Raw genomic sequence first — 27,539 nt, forward strand, 5'->3', positions numbered from 1 at the left:
TATATATGGGCACATGATGGGGTAGAGGATGCTATAAAGGGGCACATTATGGCGGAGAGGATGCTATATATGGGCACATGAAGGGGGAGAGGATGCTATATAGGGGCACATGATGGGGGAGAGGATGCTATATATGGGCACATGAAGGGGGAGAGGATGCTATATATGGGCACATGAAGGGGGAGAGGATGCTATATATGGGCACATGAAGGGGGAGAGGATGCTATATATGGGCACATGATGGGGGAGAGGATGCTATATAGGGGCACATGATGGGGAAGAGGATGCTATATATGGGCACATGAGGGGGGACAGGATGCTATATAGGGGCACATGAAGAGGGAGAGGATTCTATCTATGGGTACATGAAGGGGGAGAGGATGCTATATATGGGCACATGATGGGGGAGAGAATGCTATAAATGGGCACATGAAGGGGGAGAGGATGCTATATATAGGCACATGAAGGGGGAGAGGATGCTATATATAGGCACATGAAGGGGGAGAGGATGCTATATATGGGCACATGAAGGCAGAGAGAATGCAATATATGGGCACATGAAGGGGGAGAGGATGCTATATATGGGCACATGAAGAGGGAGAGGATGCTATATATGGGCACATGAAGGGGGAGAGGATGCTATATATGGGCACATGAAGAGGGAGAGGATGCTATATATGGGCACATGAAGGGGGAGAGGATGCTATACATGGGCACATGAAGGGGGAGAGGATGCTATATATGGGCACATGATGGGGGAGAGGATGCTATATATGGGCACATGAAGGGGGAGAGGATGCTATATATGGGCACATGATGGGGGAGAGGATGCTATATATGGGCACATGAAGGGGGAGAGGATGCTATACATGGGCACATGAAGGGGGAGAGGAAGCTATATATGGGCACATGAAGAGGGAGAGGATGCTATATATGGGCACATGAAGAGTGAGAGGATGCTATATATGGGCACATGAAGGGGGAGAGGATGCTATATATGGGCACATGAAGAGGGAGAGGATGCTATATATGGGCACATGAAGGGGGAGAGGATGCTATACATGGGCACATGAAGGGGGAGAGGATGCTATATATGGGCACATGAAGGGGGAGAGGATGCTATATATGGACACATGAAGGGGGAGAGGATGCTATATATGGGCACATGAAGGGGGAGAGGATGCTATCTATGGACACATGAAGATGGAAAGGATGCTATATATGGGCACATGATGGGGGAGAGGATGCTTTATAGGGGCACATGATGGGGGAGAGGATGCTATATAGGGGCACATGATGGGGAAGAGGATGCTCTATAGGGGCACATGATGGGGTAGAGGATGCTATAAAGGGGCACATGATGGGGGAGAGGATGCTATATATGGGCACATGAAGGGGGAGAGGATGCTCTATAGGGGCACATGATGGGGGAGAGGATGCTATATATGGGCACATGAAGGGGGAGAGGATGCTATATAGGGGCACATGATGGGGAAGAGGATGCTATATAGGGGCACATGAGGGGGGACAGGATGCTGTATAGGGGCACATGAAGGGGGAGAGGATTCTATCTATGGGTACATGAAGGGGGAGAGGATGCTATATATGGGCACATGATGGGGGAGAGGATGCTATATATGGGCACATGAAGGGGGAGAGGATGATATATATGGGCACATGAAGGGGGAGAGGATGCTATATATGGGCACATGAAGAGGGAGAGGATGCTATATATGGGCACATGAAGGGGGAGAGGATGCTATATATGGGCACATGAAGGGAGAGAGGATGCTATATATGGGCACATGAAGGGGGAGAGGATGCTATATATGGGCAAATGATGGGGGAGAGGATGCTATGTATGGACACATGATGGGGAAGAGGATGCTATATGGGGGCAGATGAAGGGGAGAGGATGCTTTATAGGGGCACATGATGGGGGAGAGGATGCTATATTGGGGCACATGATGGGGAAGCGGATGCTATATGGGGGCACATGAAGGGGGAGAGGATGATATATATGGGCACATGATGAGGGAGAGGATGCTTTATAGGGGCACATGATGGGGGAGAGGATGCTATATAGGGGCACATGATGGCGAAGAGGATGCCATATAGGGGCACATGATGGGGGAGAGGATGATATATTGGGGCACATGATTTGGAGAGAATGCTATATAGGGGCACATAATGGGGAAGAGGATGCTATATAGGGGCACATGATGGGGGAGAGGATGCTATATAGGGGCAGATGGTGGGGGAGAGGATGCTATATATGGGCACATGAAGGGGGAGAGGATGCTTTATATGGGCACATGATGAGGGAGGAGAGGATACTTTATAGGGGAACATGATGTGGGAGAGGATGCCTTATAAGGGCACATGATGGGGGAGAGGATGCTATATAGGGGCACATGATGAGGGGGGAGAGTTTTCTATATAGGGGAACATGATGGGGGGGGGGAGAGGATGCTACATAGGAGCCCCATGATGGGGAGGGAGAGGATAATACATAGGGACCCATGATGGGGATGAGGATGCTATATCACATGATGAAGGGGGAGAGGATGATACATGGGGGCCCATGATGGGGAGGGAGAGGATGCTATATAGGGGCACATGATGAGTTGGGAGAGGGTGCTATATAGGAGCACATGATGAGGGGGGAGAGGATGCTTTATATGGCCACGTAAAGGGGCAAAGGATGCTATATATGGGCACATGATGGGGGAGAGGATGCTATATATGGGCACATGATGGGGGAGAGGATGCTATATATGGGCACATGAAGGGGGAGAGGATGCTATATATGGGCACATGAAGGGGGAGAGGATGCTATATATGGGCACATGAAGGGGGAGAGGATGCTATATAGGGGCACATGATGGGGGAGAGGATGCTATGTATGGGAACATGATGGGGAAGAGGATGCTATATATGGGCACATGAAGGGGGAGAGGATGCCATATATCGGCACATGTAGGGGGAGAGGATGCTATATATAGGCACATGAAAGGGGAGAGGATGCTATATATGGACACATGATGGGGGAGAGGATGCTATATATGGGCACATGAAGGGGGAGAGGATGTTATATATAGGCAAATGAAGGGGGAGAGGATGCTATATATGGGTACATGATGGGGGAGAGGATGCTATATATAGGCAAATGAAGGGGGAGAGGATGCTATATATGGATACATGATGGGGGAGAGGATGCTATATATGGGCACATGATGGGGGAGAGGATGCTATATATGGGCACATGATGGGGGAGAGGATGCTATGTATGGGCACATGATAGGGGAGAGGATGCTATATATAGGCACATGAAGGGGGAGAGGATGCTATATATGGGCACATGATGGGGGAGAGGATGCTATGTATGGGCACATGATGGGGAAGAGGATGCTATATGGGGGCACATGAAGGGGCAGAGGATGCTTTATAGGGGCACATGATGGGGGAGAGGATGCTATATTGGGGCACATGATGGGGAGAGGATGCTATATTGGGGCACATGATGGGGAGAGGATGCTTTATAGGGGCACATGATGGGGGAGAGGATGCTATATTGGGGCACATAATGGGGAAGAGGATGCTATATATGGGCACATGATGAGGGGGGAGAGGATGCTTTATAGGGGAAAATGATGTGGGAGAGGAGGAAGGGATGCCTTATAAGGCCACATGATGGGGAAGAGGATGCTATATAGGGGCACATGATGAGGGGGGAGAGGATGCTATATAGGGGCACATGATGGGGGGGGGATGCTACATAGGAGCCCATGATGGGGAGGGAGAGGATAATACATAGGGGCCGATGATGGGGTTGAGGATGCTATATCACATGATGAAGGGGGAGAGGATGCTACATGGGGGCCCATGATGGGGAGGTAGAGGATGCTATATAGGGGCACATGATAAGGTGGGAGAGGGTGCTATATAGGAGCACATGATGAGGGGTGAGAGGATGCTTTATATGGGCACATGAAGGGGGAAAGGATGCTATATATGGGCACATGATGGGGGAGAGGATGCTATATATGGGCACATGATGGGGGAGACGATGCTATATATGGGCACATGAAGGGGGAGAGGATGCTATATATGGGCACATGAAGGGGGAGAGTATGCTATATATGGGCACATGAAGGGGGAGAGGATGCTATATATGGGCACATGAAGGGGGAGAGGATGCTATATATGGGTACATGATGGGGGAGAGGATGCTATATATGGGCACATGATGGGGGAGAGGATGCTATGTATGGGCACATGATGGGGGAGAGGATGCTATAAATAGGCACATGAAGGGGGAGAGGATGCTATATATGGGCACATGATGGGCGAGAGGATGCTATGTATGGGCACATGATGGTGAAGAGGATGCTATATGGGGGCACATGAAGGGGGAGAGGATGCTTTATAGGGGCACATGATGGGGGAGAGGATGCTATATTGGGGCACATGATGGGGAGAGGATGCTATATAGGGGCACATAATGTGGAAGAGGATGCTATATAGGGGCACATGATGGGGGAGAGGATGTTATATAGGGGAACATGGTGGGGGAGAGGATGCTATATATGGGCACATGAAGGGGGAGAGGATGCTATATATGGGCACATGATGAGGGGGGAGAGGATGCTTTATAGGGGAACATGATTTGGGAGAGGATGCCTTATAAGGGCACATGATGGGGAAGAGGATGCTATATAGGAACACATGATGAGGGGGGAGAGGATGCTATATAGGGACACATGATGGGGGGGGATGCTACATAGGAGCCCATGATGGGGAGGGAGAGGATAATACATAAGGGCCCATGATGGGGATGAGGATGCTATATCACATGATGAAGGGGAGAAGATGCTACATGGGGGCCCATGATGGGGAGGTAGAGGATGCTATATAGGGGCACATGATGAGGGGGGAGAGGGTGCTATATAGGAGCACATGATGAGGGGGGAGAGGATGCTTTATATGGGCACATGAAGGGGGAAAGGATGCTATATATGGGCACATGATGGGGGAGAAGATGCTTTATATGAGCACATGATGGGGGAGAGGATGCTATATATGTGCACATGATGGGGGAGAGGATGCTATATATGGGCACATGAAGGAGGAGAGAATGCTATATATAGGCACATGAAGGAGGAGAGGATGCTATATATGGACACATGAAGGGGGAGAGGATGCTATATATGGGCACATGAATGAGGAGAGGATGCTATATATGGGCACATGAAGGAGGAGAGGATGCTATATATGGGCACATGATGGGGGAGAGGATGCTATATATAGGCACATGAAGGAGGAGAGGATGCTATATATGGGCACATGAAGGGGGAGAGGATGCTATATATGGGCATATGATGGGGGAGAGGATGCTATATGGGGGCAAATGAAGGGGGAGAGGATGCTTTATAGGGGCACATGATGGTGGAGAGGATGCTATATAGGGGCACATGATGGGGAAGAGGATGCTATATAAGGGCACATGATGGGGGAGAGGATGCTATATTGGGGCACATGATGGGGAGAGAATGCTATATAGGGGCACATAATGGGGAAGAGGATGCTATATAGGGGCACATGATGGGGGAGAGGATGCTATATAGGGGCACATGGTGGGTAAGAGTATGCTATGTATGGGCACATGAAGGGGGAGAGGATGCTATATATGGGCACATGAAGGGGAAGAGGATGCTATATAGGGCCACATGATGAAGGGGGAGAGGATGCTATATAGTGCCACATGAAGGGGGAGATGATGTTATATATGGGCACATGATGGGGAGAGGATGCTATATAGGGACACATGATGGGGGTGATCATGCTATATTTGGGCACATGATGGTGGATAGGATGCTATATAGGGACACATGATGGGGGAGAGGATGCTATATAGGGCCACATGATGAGGGGGAGTGGATGCTTTATAGGGGCACATGATGGGGGAGGGAATGCCTTATAGGGCCACATGATGGGGGAGAGGATGCTATATAGGGGAACATGATGATGAGGGAGAGAATGCTATATAGGGGCACATGATGGGGGGGGGGGATGCTACATAGGAGCCCATGATAGTAGGGGAGTATGCTACATAAGTGCCCATGATGGGGAGGGAGAGGATGATACATAGGGGCCCATGATGGGGATGAGGATGCTATATCACATGATGAAGGGTGAGAGGATGCTACATGGGGGCCCATGATGGGGAGGGACAAGATGCTATATAGGGGCACATGATGAGGGGGGAGAGGGTGCTATATATGGGCACATGAAGGGGGAGAGGATGCTATATATGGGCACATGAAGGGGGAGAGGTTGCTATATATGGGCACATGAAGGGGGAGAGGATGCTATATATAGGCACATGAAGGGGGAGAGGATGCTATATATGGGCACATGATGGGGGATAGGATGCTATATAGGGGCACATGATGAGGGAGAGAACGCTATATATAGGCACATGAAGGCTGAGAGGATGCTATATAGGGACACATGATGGGGAAGAGGATGCTATATATGGGCACATAATGGTGGAGAGGATGCTATATATGGGCACATGAAGGGGGAGAGGATGCTAAATAGGGACACATGAAGGGGGAGAGGATGCTATATATGGGCACATGATGGGGGAGAGGATGCTATATATGGGCGCATGATGGGGGAGAGGATGCTATGTATGGGCACATGACGGGGAGAGGATGCTATATAGGGGCACATGATGGGGGAGAGGATGCTATATAGGGACACATGATGGGGGTGATCATGCTATATTTGGGCACTTGATGGTGGATAGGATGCTATATAGGGCCACATGATGAGGGGGAGTGGATGCTTTATAGGGGCACATGATGGGGGAGAGATTGCCTTATAGGGGCACATGATGGGGGAGAGGATGCTATATAGGGGAACATGAGGAGGAGGGAGAGGATGCTATATAGGTGCAGATGATGGGGGGGGGGGGATGCTACATAGGAGCCCGTGATGGTAGGGGAGTATGCCACATAGGGGCCCATGATGGGGAGGGAGAGGATGATACATAGGGGCCCATGATGGGGATGAGGATGCTATATCACATCATGAAGGGTTAGAGGATGCTACATGGGGGCCCATGATGGGGAGGGACAGGATGCTATATAGGGGCACATGATGAGGGGGGAGAGGGTGCTACATAGGAGCACATGATGAGGGGGGAGAGGATGCTATATATGGGCACATGAAGGGGGAGAGGGTGCTATATAGGGGCACATGAAGGGGGAGAGGATGCTATTTATGGGCACATGACGGTGGAGAGGATGCTATATATGGGCACATGATGGGGGAGAGGATGCTATGTATGGGCACATGATGGGGAAGAGGATGCTTTATAGGGGCACATGAGGGTGGAGAGGATGCTATAAAGGGGCACATGATGGGGGATAAGATGCTATATAGGGGCACATGATGGGGGAGAGGATGCTATATAGGGCCACATGAAGGGGGAGAGGATGCTATATATGGGCACATGATGGGGAGAGGATGCTATGTAGGGACACATGATGAGGGGGAGAGGATGCTTTATAGAGGCACATGATGGGGGAGAGGATGCCTTATAGGGGCACATGATGGGGGAGAGAATGCTACATAGGAGCCCATGATGGGGGGGGGGAGAGGATGATACATAGGGGCCCATGATGGGGATGAGGATGCTATATCACATGATGAAGGGGAAGAGGATGCTATATAGGGGCACATGTGGGGGAAGAGGATGCTATAAAGGGGCACATGATGGGGGATAAGATGCTATATAGGGGCACATGATGGGGGAGAGGATGCTATATATGGGCACATGATGGGGAGAAGATGCTATGTAGGGACACATGATGAGGGGGAGAGGATGCTTTATAGGGGCACATGATGGGGGAGAGGATGCCTTATAGGGGCACATGATGGGGCAGAGGATGCTACATAGGAACCCATGATGGGGGGGGAGAGGAAGATACATAGGGGCCCATGATGGGGATGAGGATGCTATATCACATGATGAAGGGGGAGAGGATGCTACATGGGGGCCCATGATGAGTAGGGAGAGGATGCTATATAGGGGCACATGATAAGGGGGGAGAGGGTGCTATATAGGAGCACATGATGAGGGGGGAGAGGATGCTGTATATGGGCACATGATGGTGGAGAGGATGCTATATATGGGCACTTGAAGGGGGAGAGGATTCTATATATGGGCACATGAAGGGGGAGAGGATGCTATATAAGGGCACATGAAGGGGGAGAGGATGCTATATATGGGCACATGAAGGGGGAGAGGATGCTATATATGGGCACATGAAGGGGGAGAGGATGCTATATATGGGCACATGATGGGGGAGAGGATGCTATATATGGGCACATGATGGGGGAGAGGATGCTATATATGGGCACATGAAGGGGAAGAGGATGCTATATATGGCACATGAAGGGGTAGAGGATGCTATACATGGGCACATGAAGGGGTAGAGGATGCTATATATGGGCACATGAAGGGGGAGAGGATGTTATATGTGGGCACATGAAGTGGGAGAGGATGCTATATATGGTCACATGATGGGGGAGAGGATGCTATGTATGGGCACATGATGGGGAAGAGGATGCTATATAGGGGCACATGATGGGGAGAGGATGCTATATAGGGGCACATGATGGGGAAGAGGATGCTATATAGGGGCACATGATGGGGGAGAGGATGCTATATAGGGGCACATGATGGGGGAGAGGATGCCATATTGGGGCACATGATTGGGAGAGGATGCTATATAGGGACACATGATGGGGGTGAGGATGCTATATAGGTGCACATCATGGGGGATAGGATGCTATATAGGGGTACATGATGGGGGAGAGGATGCTATATAGGGCCCCATGATGAGGGGGGAGAGGATGCTATATAGGGGCACATGGAGGGGGAGAGCATGCTATATATGTGCACATGATGGGGAGAGGATGCTATATAGGGACACATGATGGGGGTGATCATGCTATATTTGGGCAGATGATGGTGGATAGGTTGCTTTATAGGTGCACATAATGGGTGAGAAGATGCCTTATAGGGGCACATGATGGGGGAGAGGATGCTATATAGGGGCACATGATGAGGGGGGAGACGATGCTATATAGGGGCAAATGGTGGGGGGGGATGCTACATAGGAGCCCATGATGGGGGGGCGTATGCTACATCGGGGCCCAGGATTTGGACGGAGAGGATGATACATAGGGGCCCTTGATGGGGATGAGGATGCTATATCACATGATGAAGAGGGAGAGGATGCTACATGGGGGCCCATGATGGGGAGGGAGAGGATGCTATATAGGGGCACATGATGATGGGGGAGAGGGTGCTATATAGGACCACATGATGAGTGGAGAGAGGATGCTACATAGGGGCCCATGATGGGGAGGGAGAGGATGCTATATAGGGGCACATGATGAGGGGGTAGAGGATGCTATATGGGGGCACATGATGAGGGGGAAGAGGGTGCTATATAGGGGCACATGATGAGGGGAGAGGATGCTACTTAAGGACCCATGATGGGGAGGGAGAGGGTGCTATATAGTGGCACATGATGAGGTGAAAGAGGGTGCTATATAATGGTACATGATGAGGGAGGAGGGGATGCTACATAGGGGCCCATGATGGGGTGAGGGAGGATGCTACATAGGGGCCCATGATGGGGTGAGAGAGGATGCTTCATAGGGGCCCATGATGGGGAGGGAGAGGATGATACATAGGGGCCCATGATGGGGGGGGGGATCATACATAGGGGCCCATGATGGGGGGGAGAGAGGATTATACATAGGGGCCCATGATGGGTGGGGGAGAGAGGATGATACATAGGGGCCCATGATGGGGAGGGAGAGGATGATACATAGGGGCCCATGATGGGGGTGGGGGGATCATACATAGGGGCCCATGATGGGGGGGAGAGAGGATTATACATAGGGGCCCATGATGGGTGGGGGAGAGAGGATGATATATAGGGGTCCATGATGGGGGGGGGGGTGATACATACAGGCCCAGGATGCCAGGATGGGTGGATGATACATACAGGCCCAGGATGGGTCTGGGAGATACATGAGAACCTAGGATGGGGAATATTATTAAATAAAGGTGGCCAGGATGAGTGACAATTACAGTATGGGGGCCAGTATGTGGTATTAATTTATGGTGCCAAATGGGGACATAACTACTGTAGGGGACATTATTGCTGTACTATAATTAACTATTAAGGATACTGTTCTCCATGGGGGAGTAACAAAAGGCAGATCCTGTTACTGTGCAGGGCGGCACTAAGACGCTTTTTTTCTTCATCTGCTGTAGTGTAGAAATCAGGGAATAAGTGGGGAATGTCCTCTAGAAGTGATCAGCTATTGATAACTGTGGGTTATTTTCTGTAGCGACAAGTCCTGGATGGAAGAAGTAATGGCGGTCTGTGCTAGATGAAGCACTTTAACTAGAGACGTCACTGGTGAGTCAGTGTATTACATGTAAATGCACACTATAACTATATACAGAGCTCCAGTGTATAATGTCACTGGTGATAACTGCATTACCAGTACACTATACACTATACACTATATACAGAGCTCCTGTGTATAATGTCACTGGTGATCACTGCATTACCAGTACACTATACACTATATACAGAGCTGCTGAGTATAATGTCACTGGTGATCACTGCATTACCAGTACACTATACACTATATACAGAGCTGCTGTGTATAATGTCACTGGTGATCACTGCATTACCAGTACACTATACACTATATACAGAGTTGCTGTGTATAATGTCACTGGTGTTCACTGCATTACCAGTAAATTATACACTATATACAGAGCTCCTGTGTATTAGTATTGTGTTTTTTATTCATGATCCTTATTGTAGCATTATTCGGTGACTATGTAATGGTAACGTGTGGTCTGGTCATTCTGTGGCGGTATTTGTTCCTTGTATGTGGTATTATTCAGTCACTATGTGGTCTGGTCATGGTGTGGCGGTATTTGTCACTTGTATGTGGTGCTAATATGTGGTCTTATCATGGTGTGGCGGTATTTGTCCCTTGTATGTGGTATTATTCTGTTATTATGTGGTGGTAGTATGTGGTCTGGTCATGGAGTGGCAGTTTTTGTCCCTTGTATGTGGTATTATTCGGTTACTATGTGGTATTAATATGTGGTCTGATCACGATGTGGCGGTATTTGTCCCTTGTATGTGGTATTATTCGGTTACTATGTGGTGGTAATATGTGGTCTGATCATGGTGTGGCGGTATTTGTCCCTTGTATGTGGTATTATTCGGTAACTATGTGGTTGTAATATGTGGTCTGGTCATGGTGTGGCGGTATTTGTTCCTTGTATGTGGTATTATTGGTGTTTGTATAGGAGATTACGTTGTGTATGGAGGTCACTTGTTCTCTCTGATATCAATAAGTAGAAGATTCTTTATTACAGATTAATTACTTTGACGTTTACCCCTTTCCTGTCCTGTGTCTATTACACAGTAGCAAATATGCACTTAGAGAGGTTCTCCGGTGAAAACAAGTAATTGCCTATCCTAAGGCCACATTCACTCGTTCAGCATTTGGTCAGTATTTTACATCAGTATTTGTAAGCCAAAACCAGGAGTGGGTGATAAATACAGAAGTGGTGACGTGTTTCTATTATACTTTTCCTCTGATTGTCCCACTCCTGATTTTGGCTTACAAATAAGTGATGTAAAATACTGACCAAATACTGATGTGTGAACATGACCTAAGGATAACTTATTGATTGGTGGGGGTCTGACTGCTGGGACCCGTGCGATCGGCAGACTCATGGGCGTACCCACCGTGGGCCAGGGTGGGGCAGCTGCCCCCCCTAGAAACAGGCACGCAAGCCGCACACCAGGGCCGACGTCAGCACCCGGCGCACCCGGGCAAATGCCGGGGCCCTGAGCAGGCGGTGGGCCCCCTCACCGTCAGCGCCCGCTCCTCCCCGCTTGCTCTCCCCGTGCCTCGGCAGCAGCTCCTGCATCCTCCGCGGCTGCTGCACTGTGACGTCTCAGGTCAGAGGGCGCGGTGAGGTCTTTACACCGCGCTCTCTGCTGAGCAGTCACAGCGCAGAGCGGGATGAGGCCGGCGATGCTGGAGTCCGGAGCAGCGGCAGCAGGTGAGACGAAAGGTGAGTATTTGATTTTTTTTTTATTGTATGGAGACCTGTGGCAATATAAGGGAGGGGGGTGTGACATCCTGCATGGGGCATTATAAGGGAGGGGGGGTTTGTGACATCCTGCATGGGGCATTATAAGGGAGGGGGTGTGTGTGACATCCTGCATAGGGCATTATAAGGGAGGGGGGGTGACATCCTGCATGGGGCATTATAAGGGAGGTGGGTGTGTGACATGCTGCATGGGAAATTATAAGGGAGGGGAGGTGACATCCTGCAGGGGGCATTATAAGGAAGGGGGGTGTCATCCATCATGGGGCATTATAAGGTGGGGTGACATCCTACATGGGGCATTATATGGGGGGGGACAGCCTGCATGGGGCATTATGTGGGGGGAATAGCCTGTGTGGGGCATTATGTGGGGGGAACAGCCTGCGTGGGGCATTATGTGGGGGGGAACAGCCTGCATGAGTATTGAGGCATTATGTGTGGGGAACAGCCTGCATGGAGCGTTATATGGGGGCCAGTATTCTGTATGGAGCATTATATGGGGGCCAGTATTCTGTATGGAGTGTTATATGGGGGCCAGTATTCTGTATGGAGCGTTATATGGGTGCCAGTATCCTGCATGGAGCGTTATATGGGGACCAGTATCCTGCATGGAGCGTTATATGGAGGCCAGTATCCTGCATGGAGCGTTATATGGGGGCCAGTATCCTGTATGGAGTGTTATATGGGGGCCAGAATTCCGTATGGAGCGTTATATGGGGGCCAGTATACTGTATGGAGTGTTATATGGGGGCCAGTATTCCGTATGGAGTGTTACATGGGGGCCAGAATTCCGTATGGAGCGTTATATGGGGGCCAGTATCCTGTATGGAGTGTTATATGGGGGCCAGTATTCCGTATGGAGCGTTATATGGGGGCCAGTATTCTGTATGGAGCATTATATGGGGGCCAGTATCCTGTATGGAGCATTATATGGGAGCCAGTATGCTGTATGGAGCGTTATATGGGGGCCAGTATGCTGTATGGAGCGTTATATGGGAGCCAGTATTCTGTATGGAGCATTATATGGGGGCCAGTATCCTGTATGGAGCGTTATATGGTTGCCAGTATTCTGTATGGAGCGTTATATGGGGGCCATTATTCTGTATGGAGCGTTATATGGGGGCCAGTATCCTGCATGGAGCATTATATGGGGGCCAGTATTCTGTATGGAGCATTATATGGGGGCCAGTATCCTGTATGGAGCATTATATGGGAGCCAGTATGCTGTATGGAGCGTTATATGGGGGCCAGTATGCTGTATGGAGCATTATATGGGGGCCAGTATCCTGTATGGAGCATTATATGGGGACCAGTATCCTGTATGGGGCATTTTATGGTGGCCAGTATACTGTGTGGAGCGATTCGCCTGTTTCTGAGCTATTGTTGAATTTACAATAGATATCACTCATGTAATGTAAGAAGTGAAATCTTTGCATTGTACTATATATATATATTTCTCTTTGGTATCTGTGACCATGGCTTGCCCCCCCCTAGTTTTGATCCTGGGTACGCCCATGGGCAGACTGTGGAGCTTTTATCCCCATTAGACTGGAGCTCATGTGCGACTTGATCACTGATCCATACATTCCCTCAGTGGCTGCTCTTGTTTTTTTTCTGGAAGCCTCAAAGAGGTTGAATGGAGCTGCGGTCAGACATCCCACCTGCTGCTGCATTTTAAAATGTGGATAAGTGTCCTGACAGGGATAAAAGTTCCCCATTCTTCTGATCCGTGATGTTTCCAATGGTCAGATTACACCGATCAATAAGATATTGTGGCGCCCCCGGGGGTTCAGTCGCCACAGATGTACTGCATCTCACCCAGAGGTGTGGTATCTCACTCTCGGGTAAGGATGGAGTGCTGCCTGGGACCCTAACACCTGCATCCAACACATTCCACTTCAGTGGGGGCAGGGGAGATTGCTCCTAAGGGAGAGCACAGTCCCTGGTCCCTAGCTGAAAGGTGGAACTATGTAGTGGGTGTGGGTGGAGGACGTAGTTCAGGGGTGCACAGGAAAGGAAGTGATATAAAAGAGGGAACCATCTTGGAAAGGGAGTGGAGTTCAGTCAGAGGAGGAGAGTGTATGGAGCAGGAGCTCTGCAGGAGCTCTGCTCAGGCGGAGCGGGCCTAGTCTGAGAGGTCCAGGAGGTGAGACCAAATGAGGAGAGGAGCAGGAAGGAAGGCTCCAGGAGGAACGAGGCAGGAGCGTACATAGGAATCATGGGGCCCCATAGCAGAAGCTCTAATTGGGCCCCCCACCCAAAAAAAAATAAATAATTGTCCGGGTCACCAAAGATCAGATCTCACAACTTTCCATCCTTTACATAGTAATTTTCCTCCTGCTGACATCCTAGATCTCTCTTTCATTGCCCTATAAAGTGTGATGCCAATAAAAGGGCCCCCCAAACTCAGTATGAAACCCCCATGGTGAATTCCTCCATATGCACAGTATAATGACCCTACTGTACTCCACCTCAACTCCCAGGGTAAAGTATGCTGACCCCAACACAGTATGATCCCCCATCTGTGAGCCGCTAAAGAGGATGGTACATAATAAGGGAGGGTGTTATACATAATAAAAGAGGAAACTATATAACTGAGGATGGCGCTATACATAATAAAAGAGGAAACTATATAACTAATGATGGCGCTATACATAATAAGTGAGTACACTATATACTAAGGGACTGTGCTATACATAATAAGGCTACATTCCTGCATCTGTGTGCAGTGTCGGTGTGCTGCCCTGTTTTACTGACGCATTGAGCATGTTCTATTCTAATCCTCAAAATCGGATCAGAACAGGACATTCTCTGACCCTCTTAGATCTCATTCTCAGATCTGTTATTTTCATGGATGTGTGAATGGATCTATAAAACTGAACGAGTCAGTGGACCATCCGATAAAAAGATGTGGCAGCACACGGACATTTCACACAAATGTGAGAATGTGGCCTAAGGGATTTTACAGATAACATTATCACTCCAAGTCACACAGTGCAGATACAGAATAATATTTACATCCAGGCACTTACCGCTGACTTCTCATCTGATCAGAGTCGGTTTCTGCTGCTTCTTCTCCATCTGGTCGGACCTTCATGTCGACATCTCCCAGCCACGACTCGTCTTGTCACGATGGTCTCCAGCCTAGAAAATAACATGGTCACATATTGTATGCATACATGTGTCTCCCCCGCTCTGCGTCCTCGAATACAGATATGTATCCCCCCCATTAATATACTATTAGCCACTTAGCAATCAAAATATAAAGTGATAAGCAGCACTGTGCTCCCCATTAACTATAATCTGCACCGGCCAATAATATAAATTATTCAGTCTCTGTGACTCTCCCCAATTAACTGTAAGGCTATGTGCACACGGAAAACATACAAGGCTTCACAGTACAAGCAAATTGAAACCCCCATAATTGCTCTCTCCCAGCACCCCCATCATTGCTCTCTCCCAGCACCCTCGTCATTGCTCTCTCCCAGCACCCCTTTCATTGCTCTCTCCCACCACCTCCATCATTGTGTGGCGCCCAGCTGTGCTTGGTACCACAGATCCTAGAAGGGTGTATTAATGGATTCCTCCACAAGAGGCCCCCACAGCACACACACACCTCCACCTTCCACCTCAGACCACCAGAGGGAACCCGTTAGGGATATAAATAGGGAAGGTGGAGCTAGGCAGTGGAGTGATTCAGCAGTTCCTCTGGAGAGTTCAGCAAGTACAGACCTGAATACAGAGTCGAGCTCAGTCTAGTCTGGAGTCTACAGAGAGTCAAGTCTGAGAGAGGTCAGCCTGCAGTGGAGCCCAGTCCAGACGCAGTTGTAGCTCAGTTAGAGCTCAAGGTGTGCCGGCGCCATAAGATCGGTGAAGCGCGGCAAGAGGAGCTGTACAAGCTCACCGCAGAAAGCATATACCGGACACCGGGTCCGAGCTTACCGGGATCTCTATGACCCAGTAGGACATAACCGGAATCCCTGGAAGACTTCAAGTCCCAGGATCACCTAAGAGCTGATAAGTAACAGAGCCAGGAGTCACGGAGGTCCCGCAAGCTGGGAGCGCGTGCTCCAAGAGAAGGCCCTACCACAAAGTTAGCCGGTGCAGTACAGAAAACAGGTTAGGCCTAGCTCCAGGCAGGTCAGAAACTTACCACACAAAGGCAAGAAACAGGAGGCCCTACACCCGCTCCCTGGGGAGGATCCTGATATGCACCCTTCACCCTACAGTGCTCCGGGACGTGCCTGAATTTCCATCAGTAAAAGGTACTGAAGTGACTGTCCCTGTTCTTGCTCTGACCCGGCTGGGTTCCATCTGTCCTGCATCCTTAAATCCCCGCTGTCCTGAGGCCTATCTCCACCTGTAGGGAGCTATACCACGCAAGCTGCCTTAACACCGGCCTCAGTGGGCTGCCGCAGCGCTGGTGATCCTCACCAGACACCACAGGTGGTGTCACGAACTTAGTAACATAATCATCTACCCTTTTAAAAGAGAGGCCCAGGGTACGGCCCCGGGAGCCGAACACCGCGACATCCCCCAGGGTCAGGCCGTAACAAGGCCCGGGCGCCGAGTACTTCCCATTCCCCCCCAGGCTCTACAATTGCTCTCTCTCAGCACCCCCATCATTACTCTCTCCCAGCACCCCCGTCATTGCTCTGTCCCAGCACCCCCATCATTGCTCTCTCCCAGCACCCTCATCGTTGCTCTCTCCCAGCACCCCCATCATTGCTCTCTCCCAGCACCCCCATCATTGCTCTCACTCAGCACCCGCATTATTGCTTTGTCCCACCACCCCCATCATTGCGCTCTCCCAGCCCCCATCATTGCTCTCTCCCAGCCCCCCATCATTGCTCTGTCCCTGCACCTCCATCATTGCTTCTCCCAGCATTCCCATCATTGCTCTCTCTCAGCACCCTCATCATTGCGCTCTTCCAGCACCCCCATCATTTCCTCTCAGCAACCCATCATTACTCTGTCCCAGCACCTCCATCATTGCTCTCTCCCAGCCCCCCACCATTGCTCTGTCCCAGCACCCCCATCATTGCTCTCTCCCAGCACTCCCATCATTGCTCTCTCCCAGCAACACGTCATTGCTCTCGCCTTCCCCACCATCCCCATCATTGCTCTCCCCAGCCCTATCAGCCCCATTATTGCTCTTCCCAGCCCCATCATTGCTCTTCCCAGCCCCATCAGCAAAATGATTGCTCTTCCCAGCCCCAACAGCCCCATTATTGCTCTTCCCAGCCCCATCATTCCTCTCCCCAGCCCCATTATTGCTCTTCCCAGCCCCATCAGCCCCATTATTGCTCTTCCCAGCCCCATCATTCCTCTCCCCAGCCCCATCAGCCCCATTATTGCTCTCCCCAGCCCCATCATTCCTCTCCCCAGCCCCATCAACTCCATTATTCCTCTCCCCTGCCCCATCAGCCCCATTATTGCTCACCCCAGCCCCACTATCCCATAATTGCTCTCCCCAGCCCCACCAACCCCATCATTGCTCTCCCCAGCCCCATCATTCCTCTCCCCAGCCCCATCATTGCTCTCCCTAGCCCCACCATCCCATTATTCCTCTCCACAGCCCCATCAACCCCATTATTCCTCTCCTCAGTCCCATCATTCCTCTCCCCAACCCCATTATTGCTCTTCCCAGCCCCATTAGTCCCATTATTCCTATCCAAGCCCCATCATTCCTCTCGCCAGCCCCTTCAGCCCCATTATTGTTCTCCCCAGCCCCATCAACCCCATTATTCCTCTACCCAGCCCCATCAGCCCCATTATTGCTCTCCCCAGCCCCATCAACCCCATTATTCCTCTCCCCAGCCCCATCAGCCCTCTCCCCAGCCCCAATATTTCTCTCCCCAGCCCCATCATAGCTCTCCCCAGTCCCATCAGCCCTATTATTGCTCTTCCCAGCCCCATCATTCCTCTCCCCAGCCCCACCATCCCCCCATTGCTCTCCCCCCACCTCCCCTCCCCAGCATTTCAGTAAAAAAAAACAAAAAAAAACAACAACTTACCTCAGCTCGCTCCCCTGCAGTAGCATCCTCCTGGTTGCCGTCTGCTTTCTTCCTGACCCAGGCGCGCACTGCATGACGATGTCATCAAGCTGCGCTCGCCTGGGTCAGGGAGGAAGCAGAGGATGAACCCTCCAGCTCCACTGCTATTCCCCTCCTGACAGCAGCGGAGCTGCAGGGATCGCTCCCTGACCGCCGCGTGCAGGGAGCAGCTGCACCTTGCGGGCCCCTTGGTGTAGCTGCATGGTGGGGACCCGGCGCAGCTGCACCGGCGGCGATATGTCCACCCCTGGACTGCTATGGGGTCCCCCCGGCTCACGGGCCCCATAGCAGTCGCGTGGTCTGCCGCCATTGGCGGTACGCCACTGGAACGAGGGGATCCTAGGGGTACGGGCAGTGCTGGAGGCCACCCGTACGCCGAATCTACCAGGACGTGGAAGGATCAAGCCGCAGAGGGGACCGGCCCCTAACTAGTGAGAATTGCAATGTTCAGATAGAAACCGGAGGCTTCTGTACTTTTTGGGTGCAGTTGCCACAGGCACAATTACATCGTCAAAAAAGTGGCCACAGAGGGTCCAGGGGACTGCAGGTCGCCCGACTAGACCCGAGGCTACCGGCTTGGGACACTGACTGTGAGGCGCAGGGCAGGAAGGTGAGAGCCAGCGCAGGAAGACGACTGAGAAAGGCACACAGAAAGGGGTCCCGTTAAGTGCTCTTGAATTACCTGAGGGATTGCTGAACCCCTGCCTGATGAACTCAGCGCGACTTGGGAAGTTACACCGGTACCTGTAACTTGAATTGCAACAACTGTGAGTAAACTCTGAAGACTGCACCCCACTGTCTCCATTAATTACTGCTGCGCCATCATCCCTGCACTACACTGCACCACAACTGCTACAGCAACATCTATAACATCCCAGCACAGCCCTGGAGCTAAGCTCTACCTGTCGAGAGCTAAACCAACTCTGCTGCATTAAAAACCAGCTCCAGAGGTCCTGCTCCGCAGTGGCGGCTCTACATAGCCCCATACCACAGGTGGCGTCACGAACATTAAATATAAAAGCTATAAATCCCCTGTAAATAAACCCCTTTTATTGACCTCCCTGGGTCACGGACCGGGTCACCGCCACTGTGACATTTCCCCTAGCAACGACCGGCCCGGCACCGAGTACCTCACGGCCCAGGGGACGCGTCAATATCACCTAACTAAACTGTGATTCGGTGATAACTTGTTTTCATCAAAGAACCCCTATAATGTAAACTACCGTAATTGTACATCCCAGTTATGGTGGCGCACAGTAGATGTGCAGGAGCCGCCTGTGTTTTACAGTCGACGCTCCACTATAACAGGGATAACTAACAGGTATTTGCATATAGCTGTAGGGTGGGCCCCGAGGATCAATTCCTCCTGTGGGCCCCAGGCCCCCAGTCCGACCCTGGTTGAGAGGAATGAATATTCATTCTCTTTAACAGCGGGCATACGTGATCGCTGAGCCGCTGAAGGCTGCGGCTAACACTGTGCGGAATTAAAGAAAATGAATAATCACTCCTCTCCACGCCCATAATCATCTCACTGTGTGAGGGCACATGGCAGTGACGTCATGCGCTGCTTACAGGCTGAGATCAGCTGCTGCATACCAGGACTGGTGATGAGGGGGCCATGCATACCAGGATGGGGAGGATGTGGCCATGCATACCAGAATGGGGATGAAGGAGCCATGCATATCAGGATGGGGATGAACGGGCCATGCATATCAGGATGGGGATGAGGGAACCATGCATACCAGGATGGGGATGAGGAGGCCATGCATACCAGGATGGGGATGAAGGGGCCATACATACCAGGATGGGGATGAAAGGGCATGCATATCAGGATAGGGAGGATGGGGTCATGCATACCAGGATGGAGATGAAGGAGCCATGAATACCAGGATAGGGAGGATTCGGCTATGCATACCAGGATGGGGATGAGGGGGCCATGAATACCAGGATGGGAAGGATGGGGCCATGCATACCAGGATGGGGAGGATGTGGCCATGCATACCAGAATGGGGATGAAGGAGCCATGCATATCAGGATGGGGATGAACGGGCTATGCATATCAGGATGGGGATGAGGGAACCATGCATACCAGGATGGGGATGAGGAGGCCATGCATACCAGGATGGGGATGAAGGGGCCATACATACCAGGATGGGGATGAAAGGGCATGCATATCAGGATAGGGAGGATGGGGCCATGCATACCAGGATGGAGATGAAGGAGCCATGAATACCAGGATATGGAGGATTCGGCTATGCATACCAGGATGGGGATGAGGGGGCCATGAATACCAGGATGGGAAGGATGGGGCCATGCATATCAGGATGGGGAGGATGGGGCCATGCATATCAGGATGGCGATGAGGGGGCCATGCATACCAGGATAGAGAGGATGGGGCCGTGCATATCAGGATGGCGATGAGGGTACCATGCACACCAGGATAGGGAGATGCGGCTATGCATACCAGGATGGGGATGAGGGGGCCATGCATACCAGGATTAGGATGGGGGCCATATATACCTGGATTCGGGGCCATATACAAGTGCTTCTCACTAAATTAGAATATTATCAAAAAGTTAATTTATTTCAGTTCTTCAATACAAAAAGTGAAACTCATATATTATATAGTCATTACAGAGTGATCTATTTCAAGTGTTTAGTTCTGTTAATGTTGATGATTATGGCTTACAGCCAATGAAAACACAAAGTCTAGTGTATTGAAGAACTGAAATAAATTAACTTTTTGATGATATTCTAATTTTGTGAGAAGCACTTGTATATATGGATTGAGGCAGGGCCGGCGTCACCACCCGGCGCACCCGGGCAAGTGCCGGGGCCCTGGACTAACAGAGGGGCCCACTGGCAGTCTGGGACAACGCTGCTCGCTCTGGGGGTGTCTAAAATGGAGTTGCTCCCGGGAGGTGATGATGCGATTGGAAGGGCGGCGCCTCCTCCAGTTCAGTGCCCACTAATACCAGGAAGCAGCGTGGTGCTGCCGAGGCTGCTGTATATGAGGTGATGCTTCACTACAGATCCTGGGAGGGCTGAGGAGCTGCATAAGTGGTCAGTGTGGAGACAGCAATTATGTATTTAGTTTTTATGTATAGGACAAAGTGTAAATGATACTGTGTTTTGGGGGCATAAAAATGTGGATCAGGTTACTACATGAGGGTTGCATGTAGTGGGTCTTGCACACAGAATGTGCACAGTTCTGCAGGTTGTGGGGGGCTTACATAACTAATGGTGTGATGTTGAGGGTCTTGCACATGGAAAGTAGTGATGCTTACATGTGCTGGATGTTGTGGGGCCTTTCACAGGGAAGGGATTGTCCACTGCTAGGACAACCCCTGTTCATACCCCACGCTTGGCCCAGATAAAATAAAAAAGCCTATACTCAGCTCTGATGCCGTTTCAGCGGTGTCGGTACGAGCAGGCTCTGGGCTCCAGTGCGGTTGTTGTGACACGTGACCCCGGCACCCAGTCAGCCCTGGCGTCACTGTCCCCACCTTCGTACAAACTGAACATGAAGAGGAAGTCTGAGATCAGCCACAGCCCTGACTTCCTGTTGATGTTCGATTTGTACGAATGTGGGGACAGTGACGCCAGCGCTGACTGGCTGCCGGGTTCACGTGTCACAACAACCGCACGGGAGCCCAGAGCCCGCTCATACCAACACCACTGAAACGGCATCAGAGCTGAGTATAAGCTTTTTTTTTTATCTGGGCCAAGCGTGGGATAAGAAAAGGGTTTGTCCTAGTAGCGGATAACCCCTTTAATGTAGTATGTTTTGGGTCATGCACAGGGAAGGGGGGAGAGATGATGTACATGAAATTTGCTCATGCTTCATGCACAGGGCTGCCTGCATGTTGTGGGGCTTGCACAGTGAAGGGGGTGATGCATGTGACTCGCCCCCTGGGCCGAGTGTGGACGTGTGTGGGAAACCCGGAGCCGGGTCTCTGGGGGTTGTAGAATCTGTGGCGGTGACCCGGTCCCGTGGCTCAGGGTGGTCAGGCCGATGGCGGTATTTTGTGGGGGTTTTAGGTTAATAGTCCGACTACGCCACCCGTGGATTGCGATCAGGGTGTACCGCCGCTGCGAGGCAGTCCGCTGAGGCTGGTGTGGTGTGCGCAGCAAAAGATGGGATAACTCCCCACGGGAGGAGTATAGCCTCAGGGCAGGGAATGTGGATGATGGGAGTGATTGTGCGTGGGCGTCCCAGCACTAGCAGTGCTGGTCCGTCGATGAAGCAGGAACGACTCAGAGTCTTTGCAGTGCAGTTCAGGGTCTTTACTGGTGATATTAAGGCAGACCCTCCCGGGAGTACTGGCTAGCATAAGGGGCCTGGTCAGGCTGCGAGCAAACAGGACTTCCCCTGGCCAGGTGGAGTTGTAGGCCTCCCCGTCTATCTGCACTCTTTCTGGCTACCTTGCTGTAAGCGGGTAGAAGTAGCCCACGTCCCTGAGTATACCGTGTGGTGCTCACCCGTATGGCTGGTGACTTGGGGCCTTCTGTTACCCTCTGCTCCTGGATGGCGGTGCTGGTCCCTTCCTTGTGACTGAGCCTCCGGGCTTCTATGGCCAGAGGACTTTAAATCCCCTGCCGGCTGGTTTCTGCTGCTGGTTGGATATCAGTCCCCATAGCCTCGGACTCCGGTGTCCGGTTATCAGATTCTTCTGCCAGGGCGAGCTCTGCTCAGCTCCAGCCCCTGGTCTTCAGCTACTGCTCCTACAGAGCTCCTGCTGTTTCTTTCCCTGTGTCTGGAACTGTCTCCAGGCTCTGACTGAACTGACTAATCCCACCTCAGACCCAGTTTATAAGGGCAGATTCCTCCCCTCCCAGGTCTGGGCAGGAAGTGTTGCATGCTTAAGGGCTCCTGACCAGAGAAACCTCCCACTTGCTCCCAGACGTAATATTTCTATTACTGTGGCAACCAGACCCCTGGGGTGCCACATTCCCCCCTAGTGAATTTTAGTACTCCGGGACTAAGCACATTTTTAAGAAAACACAAATACAGGGTATACACAATAATACAACAACATATATACAAGAAGCTTTAGTCTTTAGAGGTCACGGTGTGTCCGTAACCGGGTGTTCATATCACCCAACAAGGTGAAGTCTTGGCACAAAGTAGGGGACCTGTCCAAAGCAAACCCCAAGCGTTGGCCCTGGGCGTGGCTGCAAGGCTGAGGCTAGCTACTTGGAGCCACAAGGAGGCCACGCCAGACAGGTTTTCTCTTCTGCGGCCATCTTCGCAAGAGGCACCAAGGTGCAACTATCTACAATGTAGTTCCGGTTACTCAGCGTCCATAACCTGTCAGTCCAAATAAACCTGAAGGGTAACTAGAGAAACATAATTAGTAACCAGGTAACAAACATAAACCATTTTCAACATTTACGTATGTACAGGTGCATATATATTACAGTTTAGATTCTCCAGCGAGCGGGCATTTGTCCTCTAGTGCTCCTGGTGGACCTACGTAACCCACTATCTGGCTCTACACTACAGGGTGTAGGAGGTGTTACGAGTAGGTCTGGCAGCTTTCTATGTACTCTTTGGCTTACTAGGGGCACGGCAGGCTCACTACTAGCAGAGGGTTGATTCTCCTGGGCTGCTGGTATGGATTCTTCTGCCTCCTGGGCCGGCTGCTCTTCTGACACTACCTGTTCTTCTGTAGGCTCTTGAGGGGCTTCCTGGAGAAAGGTGAGGACGGGTACCACGACTGCGTTGTTGATCTAAGTCCAGGACCGGGGAAAGTCTCCGAGTACGGTACTGATCATTTCTTCCCTTTCCTCTGCGGGTTGAGGGTTTTCTCGATCTTCTTCAGGGCTTTGCAGCTGCTCGGGACACTTCTTCAGGTGGTCTCTGGAGACAATGGCTGTGGTCTCTCCTCCTTCCTTACTGATGATACATACTTTTGGGTTCTCATTACTTGAGGGCAGTACGGTGTACGGGTCCTTCTCCCACTGGTCGTCCAACTTGTGGAGCCGCCTCTTTCTCTTCAAGACCTGCTCTCCAGGTACCAGGGAACAGCAGGAGCATACTGGTTATAAGCCTTCTCTTGCCTTTCTCTTGCTTGAGACAGACTCCGCTCGACGCTCTCCTGTACTTTCCGATACTGCTGCTGCCGTTCTGTATCCCAGTCTGCCTCTGGCGAGGTGTCCTCAGGTGTCAGGACTCCCATATCCAGGTCAACAGGCAGCTTACCAGGTCTTGCTCTCATTAGGTAAGCCGGGGTACAGTTGGTGGAGCCTACGGGGATGTGATTGTACAAGTCCACCAAATCAGGCAGTTTTTCAGGCCACAGACTGCGTTCCTCCAGGGGCAACGTTTTCAGCAAGTCCATCACCACCTGGTTCATTTTCTCACATAGTCCGTTGGTCTGAGGGTGATAGGGTGTTGTTCTTATCTTGATGCAGCCATACAGATTGCAGAACTCCTGGAAGACCTCCGCTTCGAAGGCTGGTCCTTGGTCCGTCAGCACTTGCTCCGGATACCCGTGTGGACGGCAGAAGTGCAGCTGGAAGGCCCTGGCTGCTGTTTGGGCCGTTAAGTCCTTGACAGGGACCACCACTAGGAACTGGGAGTAGTGATCTACGATGGTGAGGGCGTAGACGTACCCAGATTTGCTTGGAGCCAGTTTCACATGGTCCAGGGCTACCAGTTCCAGTGGCTGCCTGGTGATGATGGGCTGCAGGGGACTCTTCTGGCTGGCACAGTCCTTTCTTCTTAGGTTGCACGGGCCACAGTCTCTGCACCACCTCTCGATGGCTCCTCTCATGCCTACCCAGTAGAACCGTTCACGCAACAAGAACTCCAGCTTTTTCCATCCGAAGTGTCCTGCTCCGTCGTGGTACGCCTCCAGAACCATAGCCACGTCTCGTCTTGGGACCAGTACCTGCCAGGTCAGCTGATGTGTTCTAGAGTTGACCATTCTCCGGCACAGCTTCTCCTTGTAAAGAAACAGCCTGCTTTTCTCATTCCACAGTTGCTTGGTCTCCTCCGGAGCGTCTGGGTCAAGACGGGCATCAGCCTGTGTCAGCATTTCCTTCACCAAACGGACTGCGGGATCACTGTCTTGTGTCTCCGCCCAGCTGTAGTGGGGTAAGGGATTGACCGTGGCAGAGCGCCTGTCCCTTACACGGTGGGAATACAGGGTAATCCCATGACGGTGGAACGCAGGGAGTTCGACTTCTTCCAGTTCTTCTTGATCTTCCCCTACGTCCGGTAAGTTTGGCATTCTGGACAGGGCATCCGCGTTGGCATTTGAGCGTCCTGCCCGGTATTTGATGGTGAATTCATAGTTGGACAGGCGGGCCATCCATCTCTGCTCCAGGGCACCAAGTCTTGCAGTGTCCAGGTGTGTCAACGGGTTGTTATCCGTGTACACGGTGAACTTGGAAGAGGCAAGGTAATGCTTGAAACGTTCGGTCACTGCCCACACCACTGCCAGGAACTCTAGCTTGAATGAGCTATAATTCTCAGGGTTTCTCTCTGTGGGCCTTAGTTTTCGGCTGGCGTAAGCGATTACCCTTTCTTTCCCCTGCTGGATCTGGGACAGTACGGCTCCTAGCCCGATGTTGCTCGCGTCCGTGTGGAGGATAAAGGGCTGGCTGTAGTCAGGGTACGTCAGGATTTCATCCCCCGTGAGGGCCATCTTCAGCTGGTGGAAGGACTCTTCTTCCAGCTTTTCCCACCTGAAGGGAGGCTTCTGGTTTTTGGCCTTCCTGGATTGACCTATCAGGAGGTCCTGCATACGAGCTGCCATTTTGGTGAATCCGGGAATGAATCTTCGGTAGTAGCCTACCAACCCGAGAAACCGCCGCACTTCCTTTATGCTGGAGGGGCTTGGCCAGTCTTTAATCACGGTGATCTTATCGGAGTCGGGAGCTACTCCGTCAGCACTCACCACGTGTCCCAGGTACTGCACCTTTGGTTTCAGCAGGTGACACTTGGATGGTTTCACCTTTAGGCTGTAGCTTGCCAGGGCGTCAAACACTTCTGCCAGGTGTTTCAGATGGTCCTCGTAGGTTTTGGAATAAACTATGACATCGTCCAGGTATAACAGGACCGTCTTGAAATTCCGGTGTCCCAGACAGCATTCCATCAACCGCTGGAAGGTTCCTGGTGTGTTGCAGAGCCCGAACGGCATACAGTTGAATTCGCTGAGACCCATCGGGGTGGTGAATGCAGTCTTCTCCTTGTCCACCTCTGCTACAGGAACCTGCCAGTACCCGCTAGTAAGATCCAAAGTGGAGAAGAAGTTAGCAGATTTTAATGCAGCTAAAGATTCTTCTATTCTAGGTAACGGGTACGCATCTTTGTGTGTGATACAGTTGACCTTTCTGTAGTCTACACACATTCTCATTGTGTTGTCCTTCTTTTTCACTAGAACTAGTGGAGCTGCCCAGGGGCTACAGCTGTCCCTGATTACCCCAGCCTCCTTCATGTCCCGCAACATCCCCTTTGCATGCTGATAGTGTGCAGGGGGTACAGGTCGGTATCTTTCCTTTATGGGTGGATGGTCTCCTGTTGGGATGTTATGTTCTACCCCCTTTACTCGCCCGAAGTCTAGCGGGTGTTTACTAAAGACTCTTTCGTACTCCTGAACCACCCGGTAGACTCCCTGTTTTTGGTGTGAGGGAGTGGAGTCAGTACCCAAATGCAGTTGCTGACACCAGTCCTCCATTTGTTTCTTAGAGCCGTTACCTTCCTCTGGTTGAGATGGAGGCAAGGGTTCCACGGCCCGTACAGAATTTTGGTTTATGGTGAAAAATTTGGCTAGCGTGGCATACCGGGGCAGGTATACTTCTCTCTCCCCGATATTTATGATGCGGACGGGCACCCTCCCATGGTGTACATCGACCACCCCCTGTGCTGTCAAAATGGCGAGCCTACTGTCTGAGTAGACTGGTTCTACCATTGCTTGGTAATCTCTACCTCTTAGACCAATAGCTGCCCGGCACCAGATCATCATCTCACTTTTTGGGGGCATGGCAATAGGGAACGGGTCACACATTCTCACGCTATCTATCTCACCACCAGATAGTTCCACTTGTTGCCGCTTCATCAGTGCCCGGATCTCTTTTTGGAGCACACGCTGCTGGCTAGAACTGGCGTTCTTGGCAACCTGCTGTAAAATGAGAATCACCTCTGCAAGACAATTTTCAATCACATTAGTTCCCAAGGTTATTCTAGGGTGACTCTCATGACGGTCTATGTCCACAATAATCAGTCCTTGTGC

Source organism: Phyllobates terribilis, unplaced genomic scaffold (assembly GCF_046119375.1).
Source record: "Phyllobates terribilis strain yellow unplaced genomic scaffold, ASM4611937v1 Scaffold_13__5_contigs__length_258822181, whole genome shotgun sequence".
In the NCBI taxonomy this organism is placed as follows: domain Eukaryota; kingdom Metazoa; phylum Chordata; class Amphibia; order Anura; family Dendrobatidae; genus Phyllobates; species Phyllobates terribilis.